This window comes from Pseudophryne corroboree, chromosome 1, assembly GCF_028390025.1.
Source record: "Pseudophryne corroboree isolate aPseCor3 chromosome 1, aPseCor3.hap2, whole genome shotgun sequence".
Lineage (NCBI taxonomy): Eukaryota > Metazoa > Chordata > Amphibia > Anura > Myobatrachidae > Pseudophryne > Pseudophryne corroboree.
In genome coordinates this window covers 170,782,126-170,790,149 of record NC_086444.1, presented here as the reverse complement: position 1 = coordinate 170,790,149, position 8,024 = coordinate 170,782,126, and positions in this window count along the sequence as shown.

The following is an 8,024-nucleotide window of genomic DNA, read 5'->3' as shown; positions in this document are numbered from 1 at the left end:
GACTAGCGCGTGGCACGGGTAATAATTCCGAGAATATTACCTTAGATGTCCTTGCCTTCAGTTTCTTTCCTAAGTCCCTATAGTCTTTCTTAAGGACATCCCACCTTCCGCTAACTTTGTCATTGGTGCCAATGTGCACCAAGTCCGCCGGGTCTTTGCCAGCCCCTCCCAACAATCTATCTACCCGGTCCGCGATGTGCCATACCCGAGCACCCGGGAGACAACAGACTGTACGGCGATCACGGTCTCGGTAGCAAATTGCCCTATCTGCCTTCCTGATGATAGAATCCCCTAGCACCACCATCTGACTAGGTACCTCTCTATCTTTTATCCCAACCGCGCCAGAGGGACCGCACCTCTGGATGCTAGAGGGAGCAGTCTCCTCCGGCACCGTCATTTCTTCACTATCATCCAATGTAATCATGCCGCTGTACAAATCATTGGTACGTCCGCACCTGGAATATTGTGTTCAATTTTTGGCACCATATTATTAAAAAGATATTGCGGAACTCGAAAGAGTTCAAAGGAGTGCTACTAAACTGATTAAAGGGTTAGAGACACTGGAGTACGAGGAAAGGCTAACTATGTTAAATATGTATACTCTAGAAAAGAGGCGTCTAAGAGGAGATATTATTAATATCTTCAAATATGTAAAGGGTCATTACAAGGAGTTAGCAGGGGATTTGTTTATTAATAAAACTCTGTATTGGACACGTGGACACTCACTGAGGTTAGAGGAGAGAAAATTCCGTACAAAACGTAGGAAGGGGTTCTTCACGGTAAGGGCAGTAAAGATTTGGAACTCCCTGACGGAGAAGGTAATAATGGCGGACTCTGTAAATGCATTCAAAATCAGGTTGGACAGCTTTCTAGCTGAAAAAAGTATCCAAGGCTACAGCATTTAATATATTGGCATTAGTATCTAGGAGTTGTACGAAATATAGTTGACAATTGGTATGAAACCATTATTTTAACTGGTGCATTATAATGTGCATAGCTAAACACAGAATACAGGTTGAACCCGATAGGCATTTCATCTCTTTTCCACCTCAACAACTATGTTACTATGTTAACCCCATTGTGCAGCTGTTACATTCTTGGGGGGGAAAAATAAATCACAGATACATACATTCAAATGGGAACATCAGTGGCATTTCCCTGTATTGGTTATAAGTAGTGATGTGCACCGGAAATTTTTTGGGTTTTGTGTTTTGGTTTTGGATTCGGTTCCGCTGACGTGTTTTGGATTCGGACGCGTTTTGGCAAAACCTCCCTTAAAAATTTTTGTCGGATTCGGGTGTGTTTTGGATTCGGGTGTTTTTTTTAAAAAAAAACCCCTCAAAAACAGCTTAAATCATAGAATTTGGGGGTAATTTTGATCCTATAGTATCATTAACCTCAATAACCATAATTTCCACTCATTTCCAGTCTATTCTGAACACCTCACACCTCACAATATTATTTTTAGTCCTAAAATTTGCACCGAGGTCGCTGAATGACTAAGCTAAGCGACCCAAGTGGCCGGCATAAACACCTGGCCCATTTAGGAGTGGCACTGCAGTGTCAGACAGGATGGCACTTAAAAAAATTGGCCCCAAACAGCACATGATGCAAAGAAAAGAGAAAAAGAGGTGCACTGTGGTCACTGGATGGCAGATCTAAGCGATACAAACACCTCAATATCACAGGAATTATTTTTGTTCTAATCAATGGTATTATTGGTCCAAATCACTGGAAGAAAATTACAAAATCACTGGAATCATTTGTTCTAATCAATGGTATTATTGGTCCAAATCACTGGAATAAAATGACAAAATTACTGGAATTAAATGGCAGTAATGTCGGGAATTATTTCAAATGGCAGTACCACTGGACATATACGGAAGTGTCAGACAGGATGGCACTTAAAAAAATAGTCCCCAAACAGCACATGATGCAAAGAAAAGAGAAAAAGAGGTGCACTGTGGTCGCTGGACGGCTAAGCTAAGCAACACAAACACCTCAATATCACAGGAATTATTTGTTCTAATCAATGGTATCATTGGTCCAAATCACATGAAGAAAATGACAAAATCACAGGAATTATTCATTCTAATCAATGGTATTATTGGTCCAAATCACTGGAAGAAAATGACAAAATTACAGGAATTATTCATTCTAATCAATGGTATTATTGGTCCAAATCACTGGCAGAAAATGAAAAAATCACAGGAATTATTTGTTCTAATCAATGGTATTACTGGTCCAAATCACTGGAAGAAAATGACAAAATCGCAGGAATTATTCGTTCTAATCAATGGTATTATTGTTCCAAATCACTGGAAGAAAATGACAAAATTACTGGAATTATTTGGCAAGATCACTGTAATTAATAATTATAAATCACTGATGTTAATTGGTAATATCTGCTATCGCCTGCCTAGTGAAGTGGAATCTAGATGGGATTTTGTACCAGGGACACAATAACTTCATCAATTATCTAAATCCCAATGCACTAATAGCGGAAAACGGGCGCACGTCTAACAGCACACTGATTATACTGAGAACTGATTATACTGATCACTGATGATACTACAGAGAACTGACACTGAGCAGCGAGAACAGCACTGGACTATTGTACTGCAGTATACTGGTCACCACAATGCAGCACTGACACTAAGCACAGATATTAAGCACTGATCAGGATACTAGAAGTGACATGGTGCAGCAAAAAAACGCTATGGCCTACTGTACTGTAATACTATATACTGGTGGTCACCACAATGCAGCTCTGTACTACTATATACAGGTCACCACAATGCAGCACAGATATTGAGCACTGATCCGGAGAATAGAACTGAGTCTGACACGGAGCTGCAAGATACAGCAATGGCCTACTGTACTGTACTACTATATACTGGTTGTCACCACAATGCAGATTGTACTACTATATACTGGTCCCCACAATGCAGCACAGATATTGAGCACTGATCTGGAGAATAGAACTGAGTCTCACACGGAGCTGCAAGATACAGCAATGGCCTACTGTGCTGTACTACTATATACTGGTGGTCACCACAATGCAGCACTGTACTACTATATACAGGTCCCCACAATGCAGCACAGATATTGAGCACTGATCCAGAGAATCGAACTGAGTCTGACACAGAGCTGCAAGATACAGCAATGGACAACTGAACTGTACTGCTATAATAAGAATTTACTTACCGATAATTCTATTTCTCATAGTCCGTAGTGGATGCTGGGGACTCCGTAAGGACCATGGGGAATAGCGGCTCTGCAGGAGACTGGGCACATCTAAAGAAAGCTTTAGGACTATCTGGTGTGCACTGGCTCCTCCCCCTATGACCCTCCTCCAAGCCTCAGTTAGGATACTGTGCCCGGACGAGCGTACACAATAAGGAAGGATTTTGAATCCCGGGTAAGACTCATACCAGCCACACCAATCACACCGTATAACTCGTGATCTGAACCCAGTTAACAGCATGATAACAGAGGAGCCTCTAGAAAAGATGGCTCACTACAGCAATAACCCGATTTTTTGGTAACAATAACTATGTACCAGTATTGCAGACAATCCGCACTTGGGATGGGCGCCCAGCATCCACTACGGACTACGAGAAATAGAATTATCGGTAAGTAAATTCTTATTTTCTCTAACGTCCTAAGTGGATGCTGGGGACTCCGTAAGGACCATGGGGATTATACTAAAGCTCCCAAACGGGCGGGAGAGTGCGGATGACTCTGCAGCACCAATTGAGAGAACTCCAGGTCCTCCTCAGCCAGGGTATCAATTTTGTAGAATTTTACAAACGTATTTGCTCCTGACCAAGTAGCTGCTCGGCAAAGTTGTAAAGCCGAGACCCCTCGGGCAGCCGCCCAAGATGAGCCCCCTTCCTTGTGGAGTGGGCATGTACAGATTTTTGGCTGTGGCAGGCCTGCCACAGAATGTGCAAGCTGAATTGTACTACAAAATAGTCTGCTTAGAAGCAGGAGCACCCAGCTTGTTGGGTGCATACAGAATAAACAGCGAGTCAGTTTTCCTGACTCCAGCCGTCCTGGAAACATATATTTTCAGGGCCCTGACAACGTCTAGCAACTTGGAGTCCTCCAAGTCCCTAGTAGCCGCAGGCACCACAATAGGTTGGTTCAGGTGAAAACGCTGAAACCACCTTAGGGAGAAACTGAGGACGAGTCCTCAATTCCGCCCTGTCCGAATGGAAAATCAGATAAGGGCTTTTACAGGATAAAGCCGCCAATTCTGACACGCGCCTGGCCCAGGCCAGGGCCAACAGCATGACCACTTTCCATGTGAGATATTTTAACTCCACAGATTTAAGTGGTTCAAACCAATGTGACTTTTGGAACCCAAAAACTACATTGAGATCCCAAAGTGCCACTGGAGGCACAAAAGGAGGCTGTATATGCAGTACCCCTTTTACAAACGTCTGAACTTCAGGGACTGAAGCTAGTTCTTTTTGGAAGAAAATTGACAGGGCCGAAATTTGAACCTTAATGGACCCCAATTTCAGGCCCATAGACACTCCTGTTTGCAGGAAATGTAGGAATCGACCCAGTTGAATTTCCTCCGTCGGGCTTTACTGGCCTCGCACCACGCAACATATTTTCGCCAAATGCGGTGATAATGTTTTGCGGTTACATCCTTCCTGGCTTTGATCAGGATAGGGATGACTTCATCCGGAATGCCTTTTTTCCTTCAGGATCCGGCGTTCAAAACCGCCATGCCGTCAAACGCAGCCGCGGTAAGTCTTGGAACAGACAGGGTCCTTGCTGGAGCAGGTCCCTTCTTAGAGGTAGAGGCCACGGATCCTCCGTGAGCATCTCTTGAAGTTCCGGTTACCAAGTCCTTCTTGGCCAATCCGGAGCCACGAATATAGTGCTTACTCCTCTCCATCTTATCAATCTCAGTACCTTGGGTATGAGAGGCAGAGGAGGGAACACATACACTGACTGGTACACCCACGGTGTTACCAGAGCGTCTACAGCTATTGCCTGAGGGTCCCTTGACCTGGCGCAATACCTGTCGAGTTTTTCCCAACGGTTTATAATCATGTGGAAGACTTCTGGGTGAAGTCCCCACTCTCCCGGGTGGAGGTCGTGCTGAGGAAGTCTGCTTCCCAGTTGTCCACTCCCGGAATGAATACTGCTGACAGTGCTATCACATGATTTTCCGCCCAGCGAAGAATCCTTGCAGCTTCTGCCATTACCCTCCTGCTTCTTGTGTCACCCTGTCTGTTTACGTGGGTGACTGCCGTGATGTTGTCCTACTGGATCAACACCGGCTGACCTTGAAGCAGAGGTCTTGCTAAGCTTAGAGAATTGTAAATGTCCCTTAGCTTCAGGATATTTATGTGAAGTGATGTCTCCAGGCTTGACCATAAGCCCTGGATATTCCTTCCCTGTGTGACTGCTCTCCAGCCTCGCAGGCTGGCATCCGTGGTCACCAGGACCCAGTCCTGAATGCCTAATCTGCGGCCCTCTGGAAGATGAGCACTCTGCAACCACCACAGGAGGGACACCCTTGTCCTTGGTGACAGGGTTATCCGCTGATGCATCTGAAGATGCGACCCGGACCATTTGTCCAGCAGGTCCCACTGGAAAGTTCTTGCGTGGAATCTGTCGAATGGGATTGCTTCGTAGGAAGCCACCATTTTACCCTTGGCTCGGTTTTAGGAGGTTCCTGACTAGCTCGGATAACTCCCTGGCTTTCTCCTCCGGGAGAAACACCTTTTTCTGGACTGTGTCCAGGATCATCCCTAGGAACAGAAGACACGTCGTCGGAACCAGCTGCGATTTTGGAATATTGAAAATCCAATCGTGCTGCCGCAACACTACCTGAGATAGTGCTACACCGACCTCCAACTGTTCCCTGGATCTTACCCTTATCAGGGAATTGTCCAAGTAAGGGATAACTAAAATTCCCTTCCTTCGAAGGAATATCATCATTTCGGCCATTACCTTGGTAAAGACCCGGGGTGCCGTGGACCATCCATACGGCAGCGTCTGAACTGATAGTGACAGTTCTGTACCATAAACCTGAGGTACCCTTGGTGAGAAGGGTAAATTTTGACATGAAGGTAAGCATCCTTGATGTCCCGAGACATCATGTAGTCCCCTTCTTCCAGGTTCGCAATCACTGCTCTGAGTGACTCAATCTTGAATTTGAACCTCTGTATGTAAGTGTTCAAAGATTTTAGATTTAGAATCGGTCTCACCGAGCCGTCCGGCTTCGGTACCACAACATTGTGGAATAATACCCCGTTCCCTGTTGCAGGAGGGGTATCTTGATTATCACCTGCTGGGAATACAGCTTGTGAATGGCTTCCAAAACTGTCTCCCTGTCAGAAGGAGACATCGGTAAAGCCGACTTTAGGAAACGGCGAGGGGGAGACGTCTCGAATTCTAATTTGTACCCCTGAGATATCACCTGAAGGATCCAGGGGTCTACTTGCGAGTGAGCCCACTGCGCGCTAAAATTCATTGAGACGGGCCCCCACCGTGCCTGATTCTGCTTGTAAAGCCCCCGCGTATACTGAGGGCTTGGCAGAGGCGGGAGAGGGTTTCTGTTCCTGGGAACTGGCTGATTTCTGCAGCCTTTTTCCTCTCCCTCTGTCACGGGGCAGAAATGAGGAACCTTTTGCCCGCTTGTCCACGAAAAGACTGCGCCTGATAATACGGCGTCTTCTCATGTTGAGAGGCGACCTGGGGTACAAACGTGGATTTCCCAGCTGTTGCCGTGGCCACCAGGTCTGAAAGACCGACCCCAAATAACTCCTCCCCTTAATAAAGCAATACTTCCAAATGCCGTTTGGAATACGCATCACCTGACCACTGACGTGTCCATAACCCTCTACTGGTAGAAATGGACAACGCACTTAGACTTGATGCCAGTCGGCAAATATTCCGCTGTGCATCACGCATATATAGAAATGCATCTTTTAAATGCTCTATAGGCAAAAATATACTGTCCCTATCTAGGGTATCAATATTTTCAGTCAGGGAATCCGACCACGCCAACCCAGCACTGCACATCCAGGCTGAGGCGATTGCTGGTCGCAGTATAACACCAGTATGTGTGTAAATACCTTTTAGGATACCCTCCTGCTTTCTATCAGCAGGATCCTTAAGGGCGGCCATCTCAGGCGAGGGTAGAGCCCTTACAAGCGTGTGAGCGCTTTATCCACCCTAGGGGGTGTTTCCCAACGCACCCTAACCTCTGGCGGGAAAGGATATAATGCCAATAACATTTTAGAAATTATCAGTTGTTATCGGGGGAAACCCACGCATCATCACACACCTCATTTGATTTCTCAGATTCAGGAAAACTACAGGTAGTTTTTCCTCACCGAACATAATACCCCTTTTTGGTGGTACTCGTATTATCAGAAATGTGTAAAACATTTTTCATTGCCTCAATCATGTAACTTGTGGCCCTACTGGAAGTCACATTTGTCTCTTCACCGTCGACACTGGAGTCAGTATCCGTGTCGGCGTCTATATCTGCCATCTGAGGTAACGGGCGCTTTAGAGCCCCTGACGGCCTATGAGACGTCTTGACAGGCACAAGCTGAGTAGCCGGCTGTCTCATGTCAACCACTGTCTTTTATACAGAGCTGACACTGTCACGTAATTTCTTCCAACAGTTCATCCACTCAGGTGTCGACCCCCTAGGGGGTGACATCACTATTACAGGCAATCTGCTCCGTCTCCACATTATTTTTCTCCTCATACATGTCGACACAAAAGTAGCGACATACAGCACACACACAGGGAATGCTCTGATAGAGGACAGGACCCCACTAGCCCTTTGGGGAGACAGAGGGAGAGTTTGCCAGCACACACCAGAGCGCTATATATATACAGGGATAACCTTATATAAGTGTTTTTCCCCTTATAGCTGCTGTATAGTTAATACTGCGCCTAATTAGTGCCCCCCTCTCTTTTTTAACCCTTTCTGTAGTGTAGTGACTGCAGGGGAGAGCCAGGGAGCTTCCCTCCAACGG